The sequence below is a fragment of the Bombus pyrosoma genome, linkage group LG15, assembly GCF_014825855.1.
Source record: "Bombus pyrosoma isolate SC7728 linkage group LG15, ASM1482585v1, whole genome shotgun sequence".
Classification (NCBI taxonomy): Eukaryota; Metazoa; Arthropoda; class Insecta; order Hymenoptera; family Apidae; genus Bombus; species Bombus pyrosoma.
The window spans coordinates 1,615,570-1,642,692 of record NC_057784.1 but is presented as its reverse complement, the minus strand read 5'-3'; the positions used below and the strand labels follow the sequence as shown (position 1 = coordinate 1,642,692).

Below are 27,123 nucleotides of genomic sequence, written 5' to 3'. Positions count from 1 at the left end.
CCATCCTGCTTATTTAAAGATATTCTATCAGAGTTGAGCACAAACGCAGTTCCACATAAAATAATCGAGAACAAACTTAACTTTAAAAAAAGGTTACGTCAGGGATTAAAAGTTGGCATGACGTAACAGGCAAGTATGAAACAATTGTCCCTGAAGTCCAGGACGGATGCGTTTTGTCAACTGACCCACTACATTCCACTCGCTGTAATAACCAGCGTAATTCTGTGAATTTGGTCGACCGCCTCCAACAACAAGATTATGACCTTCGTGATGAATAGCCGCGGAAAATGTAATGCAAGTCTCGACTGACTGGCGTTTTTAATTAATAAAGCGTGCCAGGAATACCCGAGCTATTTTTTCCACTTTTATGTCGAGACTCGCGCCGCTGCACAAAATAGCCTTCTACGCAATTATTATCGTTCTTGGATCGACTACCTTACTAATTGCTACTCACGCGTGAACCCGTTACGTTGTTATCTTCTTTCTATAAACAAATACAGTGGCTGCGAAAAGTATAGTCGCACCGTTCCATTATAGCATTTACATACTGAATAATTATTTGCAAGAATATCAGATCTCGCGTTATTCGTCAGTATCTTCATACGATAAAATACAATTTGATACCACGAAAGTGAAAAGTATAATCTGATAAAAAAGGAAATGCTTCATTGAAGAATAAGGTTGTGTGCAAGTATTTTTTGTAGCCACTGTATATGAAGGAAAATATCGATCATTTTAACGCACAAATATGTAAAAGAACTGTGATATGTCGCTCGGAGCAAAGGTCATTTGGAATTAAACTGTGAAATATATTTGCTAACATACGTCTTTTCGAAATTTTTGGAAACCGAAAAATCAATTATCGAAGTATAAATTGACAAAGGAATTGACTTTTATGAGATTTAGTTTGCATTTTACATTCTATATTTTATTCGTTATAATTAAAGCGATATAAGAAAAATAAGTGGATATGTATACGCTATAATTATGTTTCTATATCAATAAATGGGCTATATTCATTGTTTGATATCACCAGCATGGTGATTTCAGTAATTATAAAAATAGATCTGTGTCTGACGTTTTGATGGGTTTGATAATTTCAATCTCAATCAAAGGAAACGCGATTAAAACAATGAATATAATGTTATATAATGCATACGTCCAACCATATTTATATAACATTTCAAACAGGCGATGTTAAAGTCAAATGCAGCAGAAACCACGGAGATTTTCAGGATGTACTATCAGGATGATTTTCAATACAAAAATGGCACAAGTAAAACGTTTCGTTGTAAATTTTATGCATTAATAATTTACCTCCAAATTACTGAAACTTCAACTGATTGTTATAAACGTACGCGGTATAAGCAGATAAGCAAACAGTACGAGAAGTTAATAAAGAAGCAAATGAATCTTACGAGTAGGAAACAAATTTTCCTTTATCGCGAAGTTTGAACAAAAAACTCAGGAAATTGAACTAAGAAATCCTGCCTCTTGCACTTCATTTTCCTGATATTACTCGAAATATTTAATACCTCTTCCAAGTAAAAGAAAAAGATGCTGCGAAAGTAGCTGCGTAAACATTAATTCACAGAATAACAACGAATGCGTCGGTATGTCTTTGTTTGTCAAATATAAATTAATGAATATTTCCCTCGACTGATAAATCTAATACGATTTTTGCAGAAATTCAGAGGAAATGTATATACGATCGACCTTTAAATAATTGTAAGTTATACAACGTAGAAGTAGAAGGTGAACACGACGTTCGCGCTTAGATTCGCATTTTTCTTGAAAAAAAAAAAAAAAGAAACAGCATCAGCGATATTGTTGCAACAACACAAAATGTCGAGTGCATCCTGTATATCGTGTGTGTGCATCGATCGCAAAAAGGCTTTCAACGAAGCTTTCAACGAAACTCCTCCTCCAATGTGCAACACACGTACTACGCGTGTATAATTCATCAATCTCATAAATTATGTTGGCAATTATGAAAATCACTGCTGTCGTAAATCTGGAAAATTTGGATTCGTTAGATACTGTGTGCATTATATCGATTTACACTGCGCTGTATCATCCGGAAAATTTCCATTGCATTGAGTCGTTTATTTGGAAATAAACTCCGCCTGAAGAATATCCACTCCGCTGGGATTCAATATTTGTATTACAAAATTTAAGCAGACAGTATTGTGAGTATATCTCTGTCGATACGATACAAAACCGTTCAATTTCAAAAACAATTTCAATATTTCGGATTACACGTTGCTCGGATAGGTTTTCGTTTCTATTTGATAAAATTCAAATCACAGTTAAGATCGAAATTATAATTGCAGAGATTATCGCAAAGAGAACTTCAAAAACACTTGTCGGTATGGTTAAACGCAAACGAAGGTTCAAAAGGACAACACACGTTGATGGAACATGCGGTCGTCACACGCGTACCGATGCGTGAGAGGTGGTGTTTGCTTTGGATCTCGTTCAATTTGAATTTTCAATAGATTTCGCGGCGAACAGAGGTCTGAGCTGACCTGAGAGAACAAGCAGAGGTGTGCTGCGGAGGTTGAACCAATAGAAAAGAGTGGTCGAGATACGCTTTTGTCGAAATTGAAAATTTATTTGTTAAATGCTGATTCGAAAGGCGATGCAAGTTGAAGAAACTCCGATTCCCTTTTTTTTTTTTTTTTTTTTTTTCTAAAGTAAAGTAAAAGAAATAGATGCTTAAAAGGAGGAAACTAGATTTGGTAAACTATTAAATAACACAGATTTAGTGACATAGAAAGAAATTAAAAATAAACGGTTTATTTTGTTACAAAACAAAGTGTACAGAGCATAAAGCAAATCTCAAAAGAAGAACGAACGTTATACCTACAAATGTTTCGATTCCAGGCAACAATGTGCGGAGTTATTTATTTACAAAAACCTTTGAATTATTTTTACATATTCTTCAAAAATATGCCGGGGCTACAAAAATACTTCCATATACTCTCATTTTTTAATAAAACGTTCCAAACGTGGCTGTTAAAATGTTCGCGCATACTCTCGTTTTTTCATGAACTGTTTCACACGTAGTAACGACAATGATTTGTCTCCAACGATTTGTGAACTTCGTTTTTTCACCAATATCCTGATACTTCGTTGCGTGTCTCGAATAATTTACCCCGCTAGAGGAAACGATAATCACAACCAACTGCGAATAAACTACAATTTCTAGAGAATTAATCGACGTGCGCGTAATCGACGCGACCGATAGAACGCACCGCTGCTGAGATATGATCGATATTCTTGAAAAGGCCGAAGGTATCGAGGGAAGCCGCTTCCGCGAGTAATTTACCTGCGCATGAATATCGTGATTTTGGACTGAAGTAAATCACCGAGGAAATAATTCACGCGCGCCCACGGAAACACGCGCCTCACGGAAAGCGCTAAACTTTGTCCTTTCCGCGCGAACAGCCCGCAGCCATCGCATCGGCGGGGTAAGGCTCGCAGCTCTCGCGAAACGAGCACGTTCAAACGGCGAACAGAAATTCCAGAGCGGCAGTATTCGAACAAGAAATTCAGGAGGTGAAGCGTTACGGAACAGCACCCACCAAGCTTCGAAAGCGACGCACAAACGTGGGAGATAGTAGACAGGCAGAAGAACGGAACTAACGAGTACTCTTATTTACTTCGCACCACGGGATTTTCTGTGCCACAGGGTACGATCGTTGGTATATCACTGTTTGATTATAAACACTCGTTCTCGCGAGGAAAATACGCTGAGAAAACTCATGCCCTCGTCTCTTCTTTTTTTTCTTTTCCTTTCTTTTCTTTTCGCTTCCTTTCGCCTGCTTCAAAAATCCCAATCTCTTACGGATTAAAAATAAAGGTACTATTTATGTATTTAGAATATTACAAAATGAAACAAATGAATAATAAAGAAACGTGATAGATGTAAGAAAGATACGCGGCATAAAATTTCAAAATACAAAATTTTCATTCTCCGTTCTTATGCATTCTTTTAGTTGTATAAGCTGAAAGAAATGGAATTTTTCTCGCGTTTAAAAACCAAACGACTAGAATTTTAAGTACTTGCGAAATTTATTTGTCGTAAGAAAGAAAGTTCAAACAACCCTAACTTTGCTACTCTGTATGTCATTTAATATTTATACATTCCTCATAGCATCCCCTTGTTTCCCAAAACTCATCTTGCAGCACGTGCTGTTTACGTCACTGTGTCTACGATTCGGGACACAGGAAGATAATGATATATTTAAGTAAAAGATCAGATGTGATGGTAAAAAATCAGCAATCAAATTCCACTTTATTGCTGGATATTACGTTGCTATTTTTTATGTGTCATTCATCAGATACGAAGGACTTTAATCGTATTCCTGAGAATCTAACGAGATCACGCATAATGTTAACTTGCTGGTCCGCGGTGTAATTGAGAGTATTAAAGAAAGCGCAAATACCGGAATCGTAAAAAATCATCGAAAAACCGACAGACAGAATATTTTGAGCTAAAAACTGTATGGAAAAAAAGTCGAACATCAAACAAACCACAACAAATGTGAACAGCTACAGTGCATCAGTTAGCGTTTGCCGGCGTAACAGGCCAAGACATGCGCAAAAAGGTTGATAGATTACAGGATTTACGAAGCACGGCGATACCTTGGCAAGACAAAAAGAGAAAATTATGCCTGCAGAAAGCGCGTTCCGTTTTTGGTGTTCCAAGCCAGCGAAGCAATCGTAAACTTCGGCACGGCACTAAATTATACGGTGAAGTAAGAAACGATAAACTTTCGTCGTAGCTATAACGATCGAAGATGCATATGCGTGAAGGGATTGGAAGTTTCGATGTGCAACAAATCTACGTGATAGACGATCCGGTGAAATTACTTTCACGAAACAGCCGTAAAATAAATGTTTATACATGTAGTAACGCACGCGACCACCAGCGGTGCGCACTATCGAACAGTCGAAACATCGACCATATCGAAAGCAAACAGCGAAACAAACTTCTTTTTGATGCATCGTGAAGAGAAAAAAGGCACCAACTATGACCAAATTGCATTTCGTTTCCGTGATTAAAGAAATGATTGAATCCTTTCACGAGAATATTTTTTTATATTTTTTTATAGAGTTTTGAAATGTTTGAAATAGTTTGCTATTTGTGTGGTTAATTACTTTTTATTTTATTTTCTAGCAGTTTTCATTTAAAGTTGCTCGAATATTTCTTTCGAATATTCAACTTTTTAAAAGCATTTATCGACAAAGAATCTCATCTATATGTTAATTGAACGTATTTTGAATTAGGCATAGTTCGAATCCATTAAATTTTCCTAACACACTCATTCGCTGATTTATTTACGCAATTTCAACGAATCCTCAATGGGGCACAACAGAACGCAAATATTTAACGATTTCCATCGACATACATTGCTCGACATTTTATTTCCAATCGATTTGCACTTCGTGGAATCAGTTGATATCAACGATAATGCCAATCGTGTATGCAGCAATGTATACGTAATGCCACAACTAAGTTCATACAGACATGCAACGTTGTTCCGATCGTTGCTTAACTAGAAAACTAGAGATCTGGGTTGCCACCGTTTCGACAAATACTTATTTTTCCACCGAATCAAATGCACATGTTTGCTATTGTATTAAAAATATTTTTAAATTCGTTGAATCTCAATTGACGTGCTTCTGAACTTCCTACAGCATAACTCGTCGGTATATCGCAATATTTTGCAAATTATTCGCATGGAAGTTCGAGTATGTTTTTTAATTCTAACACGTTTTTATCGCAGGTTTTAATAATTTTAATTCGTTCTTAATTGAACATTCTACAATCCCTTGCGCGCGCTTTCAGCGTTCTATTAATCTTCTGAAGCACAAATTACGCAAATAATACTTTCATGCAACGAAAACATCCCCTCGCTCTATCATACTAACTTCGTTTAACTAATTTGTTTACCACAACATAAACTACAACTCCAGCCACGCCGTCTCGTAGCTTTCCTCTAGTAGCTTCCTGTTTAAACTGAATCCAGTCCCGTAACTTCGTGTTAGGAACGAATGATAAAGTATTACGAAGTAATCAGTATTAGGGGATAAACAGAGTTTATCTCGCTTCCTTTTACCCTCCGTAGAACAGAGGATATTTAGACGATTTCAACAACCTGTGGCACTGAATCGTTCGATGTTCAGCGAAGGACGCGATACTGTGATTGTTGGATTGCTAAAGTCTTTTTCTCATCCTTTGATCGATCGTAGTACATGTAACGATCCTTTATGTCACTTTTCTGACATATCAGTATGCCATTTCTGCCATAACTTTTAGTGTCCATAAAGAAAGTTAAGTGACATTGAAAGGACCATAAAATTAATTCAGCATGTCGATTCGAGAAAATTCTATCGAGTACACCTTTTTCTATACATGTATAATGCACGGTACATCGATCATGTTGCTACCATACGCCGAATATCTGTTACACGGCGAATAATACAAGGACGACACTAGAGAATGCGAAACAAAGAATTACCGCAGCATTTTTCGGATGGCATTCTCTGACGTTATTTGAATTACATAGAAATTCGTGCACCCAAATTCACAGAAAAATAGTTAAATGTTTAACAATCAAAGGAAAGAACAATTTGAACGACCGATCGTTGTCAGTGCGATACCAAAGTTGTGTTCCAAAATCAAACGTATGAATTATTTATCGAAACAGCCTTGAGAGAGAGAAAGGGGAAAAGAAAACGTTGATAAAGGTGTATTTGCATTGGGATATCAGCGTTGGAAAACGAGCTGACCAAAAGAGTCTGAAAGGAAGTGGAAATCGGGGGAAAAGAATTCCTGTAGACATTTCATCGCACAGTTGGGTTGATCAAAGAGGAATACGTCAATACGAAGATCAGTGCGAGACTCAGCCACGGAAGTAATATTATACATCTCTCGGCGAAAGTTCGAAAAGTATCAGGCTGAAAGGAAACCGAAGAAAGACACGGGAAACGGTTGGATGCAGCGCGTTCGTCGAATCGTACACAGTGAAACGGATTGATCCCGAAAACGTTCGAGTTTCCTTGCTTTTGCAGTCACCGCGCGGAGTATACTGGGTCAGACGTCGTGTTTCCGCAACGATTTTCCTTCGAGAAACAGTTGCGGTCGCGCGAAAAATTCACCGACAAGATGGATCGCCAGACCAAGGAAATGAAAGAAACACTTGAAAAAAAAGAAAAGAAATATCAACTGATTTAAAACGTAAAATTGTTGTTAAGATAAACCGTGAAAAGATAATTCCATGTTTCAGTATTGCACAGGTGAATGCATAAGAAATATAATGGTTTGAATAATAATGATGTATCTATCAGCGACATTCAATGACATATTAATGACAAAATAAAATAGATCTTTGGATCTATATGGATCTATCTATAAAATTATTTTTGCGCTGTGACCACAATGCCTTTTTCTGTGAATGCTAGCTTTAATCATTTTATTAAGCATCGCATAAACAGTAGTTTTATCGTCGATCGTAATAAAACAGTCAATATTTCAACGATTTAAGCATAAACTTTTCTACAGAAGCGTCTTGCAATGTCTAAGAAGCTTTGCACATCCTTAACGCAAGTAGGATTTCTGAATTCTTCAATAGCTTTAACTTCGTCGAATAAAGTAGAAATTTTAAATATTCGGCAATATCTTGTAAGAATGTGCATGTTCCTCAAGTAATAATTTATCCGTACTCGTCTCTATATACGAAATACTTTTAATCTTATCGATAACATCGATAATACCAATATTAAAATTTTATGGTACCAACGTCTCTTCGTATTTATAGAAACGCGCAATAGAGTATAATAAATTAGGTTTGCGGAAATCTAGCTGGTGATCGATAAATATAGAACGATGTCTTTTTGCCTCATTGGTACGATATGCCGATTGGAAAGGATATAAGCTTCAAAATATGAATAGCAAGCGCAGCGGGAAACGTTAGGTTGCATAATTCACTGGAATAGTTTATTCATTGCAATGAATCTTTCACCCTTTCTTCGTAAATGTTGCTTCACTGCGCCACATTGTTCCTACGCTACGTCGATATCGCTTCGTGCAATATGACTCGATAAAATTCTCTTAGCATCCTCTTGCAAAAATGAAAATTAACACTTTTTTAAAACATTGAAAATTCTTTCTGTTTTCTAAAACGAGAGCAAGACCGAAATAGAAAAGTGTAAAAATCGTAGCATAAGTTAAAACAATAGAAATCAATTTTAGCCTCTACATTTGATCATCCAAAATGCAAAATTCTGCCAAGATTGTTCGTTGATCTGTGCATCCGTCATTTTCTCAGCAGTAAATTGAAAAATCGAAATTAGATATCCGCGAGACGTACGCGTGTAAATTCCGAATGTATCAGGCTGTCCGCGGTTTATTGACAGTTCCGGGGCTTTTGTAATTTCCGCATGATGAATAGTCGCGTCGGTAATTATTCGAAATGGCTGCTCTTTCTTTCCAGTCGCGATTGGTAGCTTTGTCGTCGAAAACGTTTCGAAACCTCTGATTCGTCGTCAAGTCGAATGAGAGGGTAAAAATCCGAGCCACCCGTTCGTGCAATCGTCCCTTCTCGTTCCAGCGCATTGCAACGCTATTGTGGTCTAAACGATGTGCGTGCAAGCATGTACATGAAACTCGCCTAAGCGAAAACCATGGCGGGCCTCTGTCTCATTATCTATAGTGAAACACAGCATCGTTGAATCTCTAATTGAATCGATCGAGTTGTTTGTACGTCGATCTCGTCCGACGCAGGGTTAATGGATCGGAAACAGTTCTATAAAACCACGCGAACATAATGGAGATTCGAGAAATGATCGATAAACGGAAGTATATTGCGTTCTTCGATCGATCTCTACGAATACAAGAAACTTGAGTCGCTATACAAAATGGAGCTCGGACATTTAATGGAATTAAATTCTACGGTCATAGATTTTGTAATAAAACGTAGCGATGAAAGGGTGATTTTGAATTTCTAATATACTCGGCGCTCATAAGGAAACAAAGTGGACAATTTTTGTAAATTTTCGCGCGTCTGAAAATAGCGAGAACTCGTCGGACGAAGCACATCGCTACCTCATTTCGTATAGCATTTTTCGTGCGTATCAAAATTCTCCAGAATAGCGATATTTAATTCTCACAGAGACTGTGTTTCAATGAAAAAGTAATATCGATTTTATGATGCAGAAACAAATCAATTTATACACGCTATGGCGTTGCTGTTTCATTTTTCTATAATTCTATTTCACGTTCAGTAAGCTTCTTAATACCACTTCCATGGAAGGATATCGATTTTGATTGAATAAAATGGTGTATATGTTGTTCAGTTCCATCGGACGTGCTTATTCCTTCTCCATTCAAATGGCTTTACAATGTCTGAAAAAAAAGCTAGTAATCTAATAAAACGAATTGCTACGTAACTATTAAAGTATAATTACGATAATTTTATGCATTTCAAAACCACCAATGATTAATTTCGCTCCGTAGCTTTCGCTGTTTATTTCATATCTATCTAATTGAATAGCAGATTAGCATGTTTACAATTTAATTACTGTCGCATTGCTTCGTATGTAAATAAATAGCAATTTGAAAACTGGTCAATATACGTGTCAATCCATGGCTATTGATGTCACACAATATTATGATTCAAACGAGAAAGAACACAATGTTAAACGCATTTACACCAATTTCATCGAATCTCTCTGATATCGATAAAACATCGTTCAACCTGATCTAAATAATCAGTTCCAACTATTTACTCTAAATCTTCGTTCAATGATTAACGATAAGAATAGGTTCAAAGTACTAAAACTCGTACAAATCAATTTTATACCGATTTACGATAAAATAATTAAGAAACAAAAGCAGTGCAAGACGTCCAATACAAGTTAACATCACACGAAACGTTCAAATACTTAGGACGGATAGTGCATCAACCGCGAACACTGCCGACTAATTAATACCTAATTGCCTCAAATTCCGATGAAACTCCATTAAACCTGCACAAAGGGACGTGACCATAGACGATAAGAAATTAGCGAGATTACAAACGACTTGTTGGCGTGTTTGTGCGGGCCTGCTCGTTGTAACCTATGCGAACGTGATGAAATTATCTCCGTACGCTGTACAATGGCACATCGAGCATTGAATGTGGCCTAACCGTAGTCCACGACCATGATATCGCCGCGCCAGTGTACCTTCTATTTGCAGGAATCACTGCCGTTTTCATATGGACAAGCTACTATTAATTCTGGTTAGTCCGGTAATTATTTCACATTAATCGTATAACGAGGTTAGCCATGATCAATCATGCGTCAAGACTCGTGGCCCTCGTGCAAGCTCGCTTTCTCTCTCTCTCTCTCTCTCTTCGTTTCTCTGCCACCGCGCTACAGGATTATGGGTAATTCGTGAGCGTAGTTATTCATACGACGCACGTGGACGTCTCTTCTCCGCATTGTTCCGCGCCTACGCGAACGTGCTTCTAGCCTGGCGACCGGCCACAATAATTATAAACCGTGTTACTCCTATAATTAAGCCGCGTCCGCTTCGATTTTATCCTCCTAGCCAACATCACGTCTCCAGTTATCAATCCGATAAACGGAACCGGCACGGCGTCCACGTGGAATTCGGACGGAAAATGTGCTTGCGTTTTCAGCCCGACGTGGCGGACATTTCAAATGTGAACATCGATCCGGCTCTCTGTCTCTCTTTCTCCCTCGCGACATTCCTGCGAATTCGCTGTTCTGTCCCCGTGCGCGTTCACGATAATTGCTTAATAACGCTTGGAAGGCAACCTGTGCGTTGATGAATTCATGAGCAGGCTGCTGGACCAGCGACCTGTCGCGACGGTGTTAAGTGTTAGGTTTGTCAAGAAGGTTCAAATGCCTGTCCAAGCGACAGTGGTGAGTTTTAGTAAATTAATATCACCATTTTTTACCGGCATCTTTTAAATTCGAAATAAGTTAAAATTTCTTTCTGACGAGAAATGACGGACAAGGGAAAGTTCATGAAAGGAAAAGCATAGAAAGGCAACATAATTTTAGAAAACAGATGTGTTATATATAATGTAAGCTATAACATGTATATTACGTACTTGGCTTCACGTTGCTCAAATAAAGTCGGTGTAATTTCGGAGTAGTAAACGCGCACACCTCTGTGTTCCGTAAACGGAACAGAGGATTTACATTTCATAAGAGAAACGAATAAATATCGTGTATATACCGCAGAATTTATGTACAGCTGCCATCAGTAAAATATTTTTAGTACAATGTTATTAAACTTCACAGTGTATCAATTTTAAACCTTCCTTTATCCACCATCGTATATCCATCCGTTCATTTAATAGCATCCTTTTCATCGAGACGTTATCATCGTAGAGACAGTTATCGCTCTTTCCTTATTTGAATAACCATTGAATAGACGATAAACATGTAGGGACTATGGACGGAATGACGCTTAAAAATTCGTAACCACGTCGTACGGCACGGAATGGAAATTGAAATATGAATTGTGACATTCTGTGTAAAATGACATAGCGAAATTGAGTCGCACTCGAACCTGCTAGTCATACATATTGCATTCGCAGCTGGATATTGCGTTACGGGCAAACGAACACGGGACCCGTGCTTTGACGGTCGATTGTGTACAAACGCACCGTTTTCGTAACACACTTATGCTCCGTAAATCGTGTGAATTATTAATTATTGCTATACCAGGCAATGGCTCGCCGGAGGAAAAAGAGCAACAGCGCGAGAGCAATTTTCCGACGGTCGTTGGGTTTACATACTCCTGAGAATAGAGCGAATTGCCTGGCTCATTGGATTCTATCTCCGACCGTCGTCTATCCTTCTGAGCAATGCATGAGAATCCGGTATGTTCGTTGAATATTTTCCCGTCGATATTTTAAACCCTATCACGTAACGAGATTCCGCGAGTCATTTCTTCTTTCAGAGAGAATTCTTTCATGGTATGAAACTGGTTGAGAGATCGATCGTGTTTGGATTCCACGATGCCTGCCATTCTTCCAAGAGTGCGTATAATTTGTAATTCCGTAAGAAACGTTGAAATGTGAATTTCTTGTCGAAGAAATTGCAACAGAGAGGGTATTAAAGTCGAAATTATCCTAATATTCAATTTAATATTATTAATGAAATTTTGTACGTTACAAGTTATTAATAAATGCTGCCTAATAGCGATAGATCTAGCGATAAAACGAATGAAATGTTGCGGGTAAATTTTATAAATTACAGGTCATTTGATTATCCTATTTAACGCGTGACTATAAAATTGTTGAAAGGTAGTCGAAATTCGTAGCTTGTCGATCGTTCAATGGTATAGTTGGTAAATTGTTTTACGAGCCAAATTCTACTTCCTGCAGCAGTATTACATTCATACAAATTTATACAGAATAATATTGACCGGATTTTCGTTGGATAAAACGTAGATTATTTTGAAGATTAGCTGCCAAAATTAACTGGAAAATCAATTTGCTAAATAAAATAGCGTTACTTCGAATCTTTCCAACGTTTGAACTTTTGAAGTAATGAAATATAATTAAATTGGAAAAACAATTTGAAATACGTAATTACATAATTTTCGTCTAATGCAACCTCTTGCGCGAAAGGCCCGTTCTTTAGAATATTTTAAACGCGAAATTTCGATATACGCGTTCGCCACCGAATGTGACATGGAAAAACAAGTTTATACTTTGTCACAGGCTCCTGGGACTTACCACCTTGCAACGCAATAAACTTCCGCTCCGACTCGAGCTCGTGGTACCTCGACAAGAGGGAAAACAAATTTTCTAAGTCGCTGACCTATAAATATTAATCTCGATTTAATTATTATATCTGTTTATGAAATCTTTCCTCTCTGCGTGGAATTAAATTCTCACACCGTAACAGTAGTTCAAGTTGTTCCAATCAAACGTTAAACGAATGGAAAGTACGCATAACAATTAATAAAACCACGTTTGATAATGGTAACATATTAATATCTGTGATACCGTCGAAAAGCTTCAAACATTCAAGAAATTCAAAGGAATATTAATTACAGCATTCGTTATGAAGCGTTACGATTTACATAACATTATAAATTAAATTATCGACTAAAATTATATGTAATATATTTACAATTATTTCATAAAGATACGCAGGCAACTCAATCTGTGCGATATTAACACTAAACACACGTACCATATAATACAATACAATAATGTAATAATAATGCAACAGGTTCATCGTCGATATTGTATTACACGAAAGTATAAATATTTTAAAGATTTTATTACGAAGATAAATTTACCAGATCGTTCGAGTCAAACGGTTATGACGCAAGCGTATTTAATTCACGAATGGAATAGATCTAACATCTAACCCGATAGAACGACAAAGCATACGTTGACGTTTCATTTAAAATTTCGGCGAATAGAGTCTCACTTACAACGGAACTGTGTTAAAGAGTCCGTTTCGACGTGACCGCAGCGTCGACTATTTTATTTTATCACGTTGGCGTCGATGGTACTGGGAGGGAAATGTGGCCGGTGGAAGGCAGAGAGTTTCGTGGGTCTGTTGGCTGAAAACTACAAAAGCGAGCGGCGGAAACTTTAATGAAGAACTCGGCCACTCCAACGAACGAAGAAACGTAGAAAGACAGAGGAAACGGCGAAATCGTGTCTACAGGTGAAATTTCCACTCCTTTTCGCCAGAGGTGAGAATTCGGTGAAGTTTTCATTTGCGAGTATCGTCGTAGCGGGAAGACGGTACAAAAGAATGCGAGAATTCATTGCGAAACGGGTAATGAACGCGCCCTTACGCGCTGGCTAACGTTCATAATGAAGGCTCGCGCGCGATATTACGCCCGTGATGCGCACAATAATTTGCGATTCATCCGAAATTCGATAACGATGCTGCGAGAGAGGAACACTGCCACGAGTACTACAAAGAGAATCGTTCCTTTGAAATTTATTCCCTCTTTGTTTTCCTGGAAACGATCGTGTTTGCTTTTTTGCAGATACAAAACGTTTACACAGCGGTTGCAGTATTTTCAATTCCTTTATAACGACGAAGACAAACAGTTTTTAAGAAACTATCCTTTGCAACGGGGCTGGCTTTGTCTTAAATATTAAAAGACTCTTTATAATCCTGTCATTGTTTCCTTAATTCATCCTAGTCAGACCTAGTGAGACATTGATTTTACACAAAACACGCGTACTTAAGACAGATAAAATTCAGATAAATCGATCCAAGTTTTAACTGAATTCCAATTTTCACGTGATATTTTGGAAATTATGTTTACATCTCGAAGAGTTCGAAATCTGACGCATTTTCAGCCTTTGTTTGGCTATAAATAAAGTAGGCCAAGAGAAGGTAACACAATGAAAAAGGAAATGAAAAAGACGAAATAAGGAAAAAACAAAAGGGAGCCGCTCGCAACAGTCTGAAAAGGCATAAGTCGACAGAAGGAGAGGACGAGAGGCGAAGCACTTCCGTAACAATGCTGATCTCTTCTACAAAATAAAACACTCGACGCCGAAGCGCAGGAAGAAGGCAACAGAGGAGCAAAAAGATAGAAAGAAAAGCGAAAGGCAACGCGTTGTTTGGCGGCGAGCTAATGAGCCTCCATTTGGCAGAGAGCAAATATACTCTGCGAAATGAAGATTGATTTTTTTCTCGGAGTTTATGCTCGTGTTCGCCCGCAAAGACGATCGTCTTTGTGACGTTACAATCCCGTGATTGCAACTGTTCATCGCGATCTTGCGTTTCGTGCAAATCACTTTTGCAAAACCTTTTAATTAAATGGCAGCAGAATAAATGAAATAAATGCAATGTACTTTGAGGGAGATTAACGATTGTAAATTCTAAGAACGAAGATCACCTCGCATTAAATAAGGTTCAAGCTCGAAAACCAATTTTTCGAATTAGCAACTTGGTTGAAAGAAATTAGGTCTTGCCTTTTATTTCGCGTGCTGTTACAAGTCTACGTTTTTATTAGCCAGCTGCACGCTAAACTACATAAAACCCTGGAGACTTTCGAACCTGTGTACACACACGTGGCATACAGGCCAAAGTTTCGACTGATCGCGTACAAGTTGCCGGACAGACGCGACGTTACTCTCGTTACATCCATTCCAAAGTAATTCCCAAGTGTTTCGTGCCAGGATATCTCTCAATCGCGTACGTTTCACCCGAAGCGGAGCGCTACTCGAATCCAGCCGATTAACAGAACCAGTTCTCGTCGTTCCCTTTCTGTCAAGGGACCAAACACTGCTGACTGCCTAGTTTCGTCATTGCAGCTAACATTCTTACACTCTGCTAGCGAGTAATTACGATCACCTTTATTGTTTCATCATTTTCTCCAAAATTCCTTCCTTTCTCCTCATATTGCTTATATTTATTAAATTATAAAAGATCTTCGCGATGCTAATCAATTCTGTTTATTATCGGTACAGCCAATATTTAGAATCTATATCGTTTTGAATGCTTCAAGCGAAACATATATATTTCTATATAAATTTTTAATTGGTGTATCTATATACAAAATATATTATAGAGTTTATTAGACGAGATTCAGCTATAATCTTCTGCAACCACTCGATTACGACATTTTTCGTTTGTCTTGTGATAAAGCTTGTATACATGTAACGTATGTTACCTGTACAAAATGTAATTACTACGTAATATTCACAGACATTTGTAGATTTTTTCATAAGATCTGCGAGCTAATTTAGCTTACTGCTAGCTAAATGAACTTATGAGCGTGTTACGTCTCTTTTCTTGAAATGTGCCCAAAACAACACAGCCCTAAACTCGACAGCAATAGGCTAAGTTTGCTAATTTAGGACTTTGTTTGTGATCGCCGGGTGATAAATTTAATTAACCACCCAGGGCGTGCAACGCCCTGCCAGGAAAAACTTCGAAAACGAAATTACACAGACGACTCTGTTGCCAAACTTTTCCTGCAAATGTGTCCTATTAGCGGAAGATTTTAACGTCCCTTGCCGTTCTTCTGCCTATTTACACAATCTAAGAAAATCGCCAAACTTCTCTCTTTGTATCCCACACCTGTGGTATCAAAGTTAACTCTAAATACCGTTATCGAGCTACAAACATGTAGGTACATGGATGAAGAGAAATCCTCACCTTCGTTATCTCCAGAGGCTGCATTAGTTGCATCGGCCAGCATTTAGCGCGCAAGCTCTTCTAATTCCACAGAGTGCACTGAGAATTTTACGATTATTGGATTGCTCGCTGACGACTAGAAGTATCCATATGATAATTTCTATGAACGAACGAGTACCTCCGTACGGGACCTCGTTAATCCTAATTAATGAATTTATGATCTGGAATCGATACTTTTTAAATTACCGACGATTACCCTACAACTTGTCGATAGCGAACTTACATGACAGAATACAGAATAATTTATTTTAATGAAATATACGTTTGATATATAGTTATTAAATAGGATCCCGAACTACTAGTTGCAGAGTTTCTCTTTATCCGTGAAGATTTGTGATACAGCTAGGAGAAATTAGAAACGGAGATATGTGAATTAACCATTTCGAGTCTATCCCTCTAACTAAAAAATGAACCTGGTGTTGGATTCGTCGATGAAATAATTGCAGAGAAATTTTTTGAAAGAAAATTGTATATTATATATTATAATATAATAATAATATATTATATATAATCATATACATTTATATAATATAATATTATAATTATATTATATATAAATATATGTAAAGAAAGAGAAGATTTTTTAGATGCAAAAATACTCGATATAGCATTTAGAAAGTAAAACAAATTTCTGTTTACGTTCTATTGTTTCAATTATTTTCACAAAAATATGAATTCGCGCAAACATTCGTAGTCTAATGACATTGATAGAGAAAACCTACAAAATGAAGTCAAGGGTGAGAAACAGGAAGTTGTTTCGGGATACTAACACCACACCGCGATACATTATAAGTTTTTAACACGGCCGTTGAAAAACGACGAAGGCGTATTTAATCATAACGCACGGGGATCGTTAATTCAATGTAATTATCTTATGAATTTAGTCTGCGGCGTTCCTAAGTTACTCGACGCACGGAATAATTCCATCGCGACGGATTACGCGTTAAATTTCCAGGTTGTTTATTTAGGTCTGACGAGGAGCAGACGCGGTTCTACGTGCAATATTTATTAAAGGACAACGCTTCACCGTTATACGATCCATTAAAATGTTATACAATGTGTAAGTTCTCATTAATGAGGGAACGAGACCCTCCTGTTCGATGTGTTGGAGTCTGAACAACAGACGTCAGCACCAAGCTTTGTTGTAACGATAAAATGCATTTCGACAACGCTTTCTTGTTACGCGACAATAATATTAAGAAGATAAACAAGTTTGGTGAAACTTCGATATTAGTTGTCAACGTAAACTCTGTTGACTATTGTTCTTATCTGGAACGCCTGGGATGAGCTTGCAAGTACCTCCACTCATAGTTGGTGAATGTTCGTTTTTATCGCAAGATGTACCAACATAAATTCTTTAAGGTACGTTTTTAATATCTTATGAACCACATCGTATGCATTTTTCTCATATAACAAAAGTATCTTTTAAAGGAGATCAAAAGAAAGTAAGTTAATGTACGAATGTGATTTTTTATCGCAATTTGGTATGCTGCTGTGCACATTATTTAAAATGATGTTGATATTTTCAATTCTCGTTAGAATGCTGCGGATAGAAATAAATGAAATTTGCAATAACGAGCGATACTTTAGCGAGAATACTTAACGAGACAGATAGCGAATTGACTCGGAGTTAAACAAAGAGTTGTCCTGGCAAACAATAATTCGCTATTCACAAATATGTTTATGCATTTTAATATTACGTTGTCGTGTACGGTACTTGAAAGTGGAACAATTTTCATGACGTTGCAATGCGGATATTTTTCTCAACTCGGAGCTGTTTTTGTTGATCAGGGTTAAATCCTTCGAAAGACATTGGCCTACATTTCTGTGGAATATCGCAGACAAGCAGATCAACTGGCGAGGACTGATGATAGCTCTAAAAATTTCAGTATAGCGTTAACGACTGCTAGTACTTCGTGGGCTTGCTCCCTCCGTTCATCCTGAAAATTTTAAGAGCTCGATAACGAGGTGACTTGACCTCGCTCCAATCCTCGTTCGTCTCGCAATTTTCTTTTCGCGACCCGGTCTGGTACAACGTGAATCCTACGAATATATTCAGAGCCTTTGGATTTTCTAGCCAACATATGATTGTCCTGCTCCCCTAAAGAGTCGCAAACTGAATGAAGGATTTCGAGTAGGAAAAGAAAATTTTTATTCTTGAGAACTTGAAGCAGTACGAGATACAATTTTATATACTGCGAAACGACAGAGTATTTGCACAGACAAAACTTGTTTACATCATTATCCTCAACCTAAGTACACAGTCATTTTCTGCTCTGAATCGTAACTTCTGACGCAAGAGGGAATCCATGCTTGATAAAGACAACCCGTGCAAAATAGTGCAATACACGCGTGACAAAGAATTATCTACGTAAATGTAATTACAGTTACGAAGAAACAAACGAAACGTTAACTATTTGTATAATGCAATAAGCGGTAAAACGAGAAAACGCCAAAAAGCTGGCACTGTTCAAAATAAATTATAACCAAGCTGATCGAAGAAATTGAAACGCTTTGAACACATCGAGAGAAAAGCAATATGAAATCCATTTGTAAGTGTTCGTACTATTAGCTACTAATATCGTACCATTATCCAGAACCAGTGTGTAATGCTCAAACCACAAGAAGTATATTACACTCTGTGACAGTGTATATGGTAAAACGGCACCGTTTAAGAAGAGAAAACTATAATGGTAAATACACGAATGGAAGTTATCGAAATAAATTTACCGAAACTACGACTATCTGTACGGTAATATATCTGACGAGGGAAAATTCATACGAAGGAAAAAATACGAGAAATATAAACATTGGACAAGCGAAGTTTATATGTAGAGCGAGAAACCATAGTATCAGTCGTCTCTTATTGGCGATTCATTTATCATTCGACGAAACAACGAATGAATTTTAACGGTTATATTTTTGCAAATAATATAAATTTGTTACTGCACCTGTTTGTCTATCATGCTACTTCATCTGCTTTTCAAACGAACGGTCAAATTTTTATAAAGTATAAATTGCTATCGAACTTCATACTGCTCAAGAAGAGACAATTCGCGCATGGATTTGTATACGTACATATAGAAAATTTGGTTGCATTAATTTTGAAAAACCCTATCATTCTGTCACGAGATTTACAATTTCTATAATAATGTGCAAACTATCATTCGCATATAAATTTCAACTTAAGCCTCTGCAAAGAGTAGAATTATACTAACTCCGATCGCGGTAGTGATAAGTGTTAGATCGTCCGTTACCGAGATTATGTTCTCTACGGGAATAATACTTCACGGCTCAGGATACAACAAATTTCCGGTTTAAATTTCCTCTTTATCAAAACCTTTTTGTACATCGTTTGTTCATACCGTAACCGTTCACGCTGCAAATAAAACGGGCTACTTTTTATCAGTGTCAAGATAATGATTCATCGCTATCATTGTCATTAATTACCGAACCACAAACTCCACGATCATATGTGTTTTAATATTCATACACTCGGTTATTCATGTGCAACCGCTAATAATTCAAATTACATCGCCAAATGTACTTTTGTCCTGATATATGCGATGCTTCGATAAAACTTGATTTATTTCCGCTCCCATTGAACCTAAAATATACATATATATGCGATATACAGGGTGTTCGAAAAATCACGGCACAGCTGATAAAGAGATTCTTTGTATAAAAAGAAAAAAAACTGAAAATATGTAAAATAAGAGTAATTTTGATGTGTGATCACGTGCAATTATAATGTTATAGATTTAACTTAAATCCGTTTAACGCAGTGTTTAACTGGTATTCTTGATAATTTAGTTTATAGCTATTACTCGATAGATTTCATTGTAAAATGACATGTATCTGTGTGTGTGAACGTGGTGTGTATAGGTATAATTGACGAAAGCATTACAATCCCTTCTGCTCAGGATGACCATTTAATAATCAGGGTGTTGAATTGTCAAAGGGGAATCGACAGGACGAAATAGTCTCCAGACATATCGAACCCTCCCACTCTGTCCCGAAACCATTAAGGAAGTATACCATTTTCAGGCGTGCAAAAGTAGAGAATTCTCTGCATAAGTAGTTTCAATTTTTTTTTTCAGATGATATGAACGTAGCTTCTAGCCTTACTTTCCAATTTTTTTCCTTTTTTTAAGCGAAGTGCTACACAAGATAGAAAATTTATTCGCTATATTTGAGATCTGTTCTGCTAGAACATCGAATGGCTGACTGCCACTGGCGACAAAAACTGGAACGTTTGAAATAAAAAATTCTTTTTGACTTATAAACTAGAATTTGCTGCTTACATACATGTAGCACGGAATTTTTAAAAAATCTCAATGGCAAGCAGCACTTGGCAGCGTTTTAAAGAGGAAAAGAATTTTTAGCAAAAAGTCAACCTTACACGTTTCTGAAAAATCAAGTAACTAAAATATCAAGAAGATTTTACAGTAAATAAAAGAATATACCTGCTGCGTGAAATAAAATTAGTATTCGAAGAAAATCCGAAAAGGATAATTCCAAGGAAAATATATAAGAAAAGTTTTAAGATAACATTTATCATTGATGAGTTTCTCTATAGGAAACTTAAAATTTCACGAATGTCGAAAAAATTTAATTTCTTGGAGCTGTCAGAGTGGTTAATCCCCTTAAGTGGAGGTCGCCATCAATTTAGATCTAGTCTTAAATAATTGGTTCTTGGACACGCACATTTTGCTCGCATGCGTAGCATCAGGGACCTTGCTAACAAGATCTGGACAACCAGGGTAATCATCCTGAAAAGGGAAGGGCGCTTTACGACGTAAGCGCTAAGAGGGATGAGCTTTTTGTGAGCGACGAACATTCTGAATAGTACGTAGTGAATGTTAAACCAAGCCTCTTTGTTATATAAAAAAAAAAGAAATATTATGAGATCTCTCTTTAAACAAAACTGAGATACATAACTAAATTAACATTTAATTTATGAAAATATTTCATAACATAAATCATTTCCTTTTAAAATCGCTTTTCTTTACTTTACCGATTATTATATGTTCTTAAAATTGTACAAAAATTCATAAACATCTTGCATGTCGATTACTACGAAAATAATGGATTTCGGAGCAAAATTGATTTCAAGAGGAAACGAGCCACGCTGCCGTCCAACCAGAGATCTGGTCAGAAAATTATTTCTCTCCGACCTCTCTGCAAAGGCGAATTTAAAATAACGCTGCAAAGTATGAAGGAAAACCACGAGAAAACTACGGATCGATTTTTCACGACGAAAGATAAAAATATATTGCGATCGAGGAAGCTAAAAACAACCACGATTCCTTGAGAAATTCAGATTTCCTGCGGGCTACAGAACTATCCGTTTTCCAAGTCTTTTCGGTACAGTAATCATAATCGGAATAAGAAATTTGAAAATCGTTTTTTTTTTTCAATTATGCGAAGTAATCCAAAATTCTTAGAAAAAGATATGGGAGGAATAAAACGTATATCTTAATGTATATATCATAATATATATCGCTACATATAATTGTATATCATATATATTATATATAATAGTAATAACTTTAGAATGATGTAGTTTTTGTTGCTTTATTCTCCCGCTTGGTTTGATAACTTAAACATATTATATCTATATAGATATAGTTAAATTTTGCTTGTTTTGATATTTTCTCTGAAAACGTCCATTCACTGCCACAAACATGATTTTTTTCTATCACCTCTCACCACCACTTTCACTAGAAATCAACGAATAAAAGTATTTTGTAACTACCTATGTAAAAACCGTTTCAGGCAATAGATCGATTAAAGCGAACCACGGAACCAGTGACATCGTTTTCAACTCTCCAAATTCCACTTTCTAAACAGTCATCGTACAAACAGAAATCTACAGAGTGAGATTTAAATAACTGCTCGATATGGGTCCAGCAGATTATGAGTAATAGATACTGATAAAATATTAAACGAAATGTTATTCTCATCATACAGTATGTTTCCTACAAAATGCTACAATCCTAAAACATAAATAATATGTAAATAAAGTATAATAAAATAAAACATAAAATAAAATGAAACATAAATAATAATATGAAATAATATGTAATAATAAATACTGTGATAGTTCGTAAAATCATCGATATTAAAGAAGCACATCTTGATCAAAACTCACTGCATGGGCTTTAATCAGTTGTAAAATTCGAATTCTGATACTCGAACATAATATTGGTTAAATTAGTTTGTATTAATTCGAAATGAAAGTTCCATATAAATGTTTGTAGCAAGTACAAGAAATATCGAGAGTCAGAAGTGCGAAAGGAAAGTGTTTGGTCCGAGTGCCTGAAATTGGAGTGTGAGAGAAGGGTGCACAGACGCTCAAAATTTCAAGTGACCTGGGAATATCTGCAAAGTTCGCTTGTCGTGAAAAGTATTTTCAACTGGTTTTACCAGTATAGACGTCTTATCCTGGTTTTTCCGTATAGAAGCTTTAGCCTGATTGCTTTCAAAGGTGATGTTCGTCGTATATTCCTGACAACTAAAAATAATAATCAAATTGTTAAATGTAAGTCGGCGTTAATAAACAGACTCGCTCGTTCCTTACAAGTCTACACGTGAAACAGAAGTGCAAAATGAAGTGGCATATTTTCGTAAACCTGTGTATGATATACTGTTCCGTGGGCAAAACTGTTACAGATGATCAAGTTTATACGCACAGTCGTGATTTACCACAAATTACATTTTATCGTGTGTTTTTGATTTCACCATCGATAAATACCGATCTAAGTTAAGCGAAAATCGGTCACTGTATGAACTAGGTAAAGTTTTCGGATTTGGTGGTATTGTGTTCTAATTCGAGCCAAGTGTTAAAAGGTCGACAGGGAGGAACAGACCCTCCGAAGTGGAAGGAGGACGTCAGTACGAGGCTTGGCATAAATCAGCCATGAAAAGATCTGCTGCGGTTGCTGAAAATAATATCCTACGTGTCACTTCTTTATCGAAGGAAAAGAACCACTTCAGGAACCAATCCGAGATTTGGCCCTCTTTTATTTGTCCAGTAACGCTACTCGACCTACCATCGCTCTTTCACGTCCGAGTAAGATTATCACGATACTTCACCGCGTCACTGGACAAGCGCCATAGTACTACAAAAAGATAACTATAAATGTACGTAAAGCCATTTTCTCTCAGTGGTTTTGTTTATGTTTCTGATCATAATATTTAGAATACTTTTCTTCGATTCAAAAACTTTCGTATTCATTTGTTATAAAGAAATAGAGTATAGTTGTATATATTTACCTTAAAAAAACAAAAAAAAAAAAGGATGCTATCAAGGATATATTGTTTTTGTTGAATTTCGTTTTATCTTTGTAAATTTCTATCGGAATAGTGCATTTGAAAAGTGAAATAAAAAGTTCAATGTATTTGTCAGGATTTTAAAAGCCCCGGAGTCATTCTTAACAATGTTCTTCGCAAAAGTATTCCGAAACTTCGATAGTGAGAACAGCGAACTTTTTTCATAAATAAAGCGCCAAATATGACGTTATCAGATTTCATGACGTGAACACACTGCACGCGTATTACCACTGGGTACAACGTTCGCCGTGTTTCAATATTCTATGGATATATGCCACTGTTTAGAAAAACGTTCGTACTGATTGAAATTTAAAGATGCAATCAACGTTTCCCACCTATATGTTGCATGAACCAAATTTTTAGTCGACACGATCTTCTGCGATTTTTTTCGTGCTTCTTTTAGGAAAAACACATTTATCTATGCCTCATAAATTTGTATAACGACAATATTTTTATTTATACGTAAAATACAAGCATCGTATTTTGTATCGAGATTAATTATTTTATAGTAGCGTAAATATAATGGGAAACGAGATGTCTGGGTGTTAAGTGGAACAGGCTCGTTTATTGTCAGACGTACGTAATGCACACATGTACCTATACCATTTCGTATTATTCTAGATCTGAACAAACCTAGATAAACAGATGATTCTACAAAAGCAGGAATTATTTGATAGTGATTTTATTCACGCGCTCTTTCATTTAATTTATGAATTATAGCAAACTTCAGGAATGGCAGGGGGCATGATCGTATAGCTACAAAAGTAGCCAGATAAATAAAAAACTATTTTTAAAAACTATAATTCTGGCATTAAAAGGAAAATGGAATGCCAGCGTTATGTTTACGTTATATTAAATAAAATTTAGTAAAAATAATAAATTTTCTGACTGGCTGCAACAGGTGATTGCCAATGAATCTCCAATTTCAGTTAATAAAAAATGGCCACATATTACAGAACGTAAGAGGTGCTCTAAATTCACTTGATTACTTTTCACTTGCTTCCGTAATTTATTTTTAATTATTATAAATATCGTTTGTTTCTATTTAGACAATTTCACAGAGAGGGGATTGAGACACAAAAATAGCGACAAAGATCGTGGACGTTTTTACCAATAAAATGAAGTCGACGAATTAGATAATAATTTGAGCAAAAAGTATTTAGACTAATACTTTTCTGAAGATATAAATATGTATGAAACCAATCGATCAATTTCTACTTCCTCTCTCCAAAAATGATTACAAATTTCATGCTGTGAATTCAGTCAAATTTAATACAACCACGTATCATCAAAAAAATCTGCTACACTTGATTAATTCGACGTGCAGCGTATCGAGAATGTCGCGATCATTGCGGTGTATCCGTATCAGTTATTATCACTACCACTATCGTGGATACGACGATATTATCTGCTTCGAACACTTTCAAACATGAATTCTTTCAAATCACCTAGCCAGTATCGAGCTTGCAACAATCTTCTCCGATACGACGATCAACTCCAATCAACTCACAATTACAGCTACACGCATTAGTATCCCAACACGGCACTGTCTCTCTGATGATTGTTACTTTGTATAAGAGAGTACGATGTAAATACCGCGTTAAAGACCGCATCGAATGTAAGGCACAAAGATGACAATCTTGTTTTATTAAAAGTCTATCATACAATCAAATGTCATTGTCAGGAAGAAATTGTTTACGTATTTTCAAGCTACGATAAATGGTTCGTATTTCCGCGGAATAGGCAACACGACTTAAATTATCCTCTCTTATAGAAAGCAACAGATGGAGAGACAGTGCTTTGTCCAAATATTAATATAGGTAACTGTATTTTCGTATTAACCGTGTATTATCTGAAATTAATCTAAATAGTCAGCTGCTCTTCATTAATTTGACGTGCATTATATCGAGAACGTCGCGCTTATGTCGCGTCGCGCAATAGTTACGATGTATCGGTACCAATAATGCATAAATAAACAATGTTCGTATAGCAATAGCGGCGTAGCATCCGCGCCAATCCGTCGGCTGTGAGACACATTGTATTCCGCCTATTATTCACTAGATCTAATGCATTTGCAAATACCATCAGCCGCGATCTGGACTCGTTCTCTTTATCAACACACGCATGATAATTCGATTGTTATTATTATAAAACGATAAAAGTACACCGATGGTATCGTTTTCATTAACGTGTGCACCACTGGCTGGCCTCGTCGAAAATTGATGGTGCCACGTCGACCGCACTCGGAAGATTAATTACGCGACCGGCCTTTTCGTATCGACCGACTCATCGATAAGTCATTCTCTCTGTTCACGACCCGCCGTTTTTCGTTAATCGAATTAGTCATCGTGGAAATGTCACTTTCTTGCTTGGTCTTTCGTCAAAAAAACTAGAGATTGAAGCGGTTCAGAACGGAGTGCCACGTCTTCGCTAGCATTGAACTCATTTTAGGTTACTTTAAGTTCGTTCAAACATAAAACGCTTCAGGAACCTTTTATCGAGCGATCGCGCTAGATCTGTGACAGACGAAGGTTTTATTTTACTTATTTAATTTAGATCTTTTTCGTATAAGATATTTCTAGGTGCTGAAACAATATACACAATAAGTAGAGTAGATCGGATTGCTATTGATAATTAACTTAATCATGCCACTCTACTTGCAAGAATAGAAATACAAGTTAAATTAGGTATATTAATTTTCGTTAGAAGAACAAAGGGCTATCACTGAACATTAGTCCTTAAGGGTGCTCACTACCCCTAAGTCCACTAAACGTATTACAAGTAATCGCCTATTAAAATCGACTTCACTCCTTGCGAATCAGTAGTTTAAAGTCTGCAATTTCCAATACTATAGTTAAAATTCCTCTACTACTTCTAAAAAATCAATTACACGTAATCAATAATTAACATGTCAGGAGTCGGATTTGTAACGAATTCAATTTGAATTTACATATATCGATCGAATGGCGATATAGAAACAATTATGGAATAACTGAAGTAAATATATACATGAATAGTAAAATAAGTTCCATAATTATGGAAATTAACTTCTTCGGTGACGAGAAGCTCGTAATTAAAGCGTGGATTTTCATGCATAATCTAAAAAAAAAAAGGGATATAAAATACGCAAATAATAATATTTAACAATTGTCTATCCAAGTCCCAGATTTTTAATTATATTCGTAAAAGTATGAATTTGCAAAAATATCCGAGGTCTGCTCATAACAAATACTTATATAAAGACAAAGCTAGAGATTAAAAAGCTGGACACACTCGATGTCCTTAATTAAATAAAATGAAAACTTATTTCCATCCAGGAAATTCCTAAATTTCCTTAAGTTTTAGATTTAATTATCACTTCAGAGACCGACCATCAAATTACCTTCCAGGCAACGGTTTTTTATATATGTAACATTTAGAGGGGAACAAGTTTGCCAAGTATTTGCAACTTCTTCGAACAAGCCAAATCGAAATAAGGGGCCGGAAACTTTAATTGTTGCTCGTGAAGCGGCGAGAGAAGAAACAGGCTCTCGACCGCTCACAGACGCTCCAACTTCGCTGCAAGTAAGT

The 27,123-nt window shown here is 36.5% G+C and overlaps 1 protein-coding gene across 1 annotated transcript in view; it reads right to left on the bottom strand.

The window, feature by feature from the left end:
• Positions 1 to 27,123, bottom strand: part of LOC122575884 — a 188,253-nt gene that overhangs the window by 106,187 nt on the left and 54,943 nt on the right. The window lies entirely within an intron of this gene.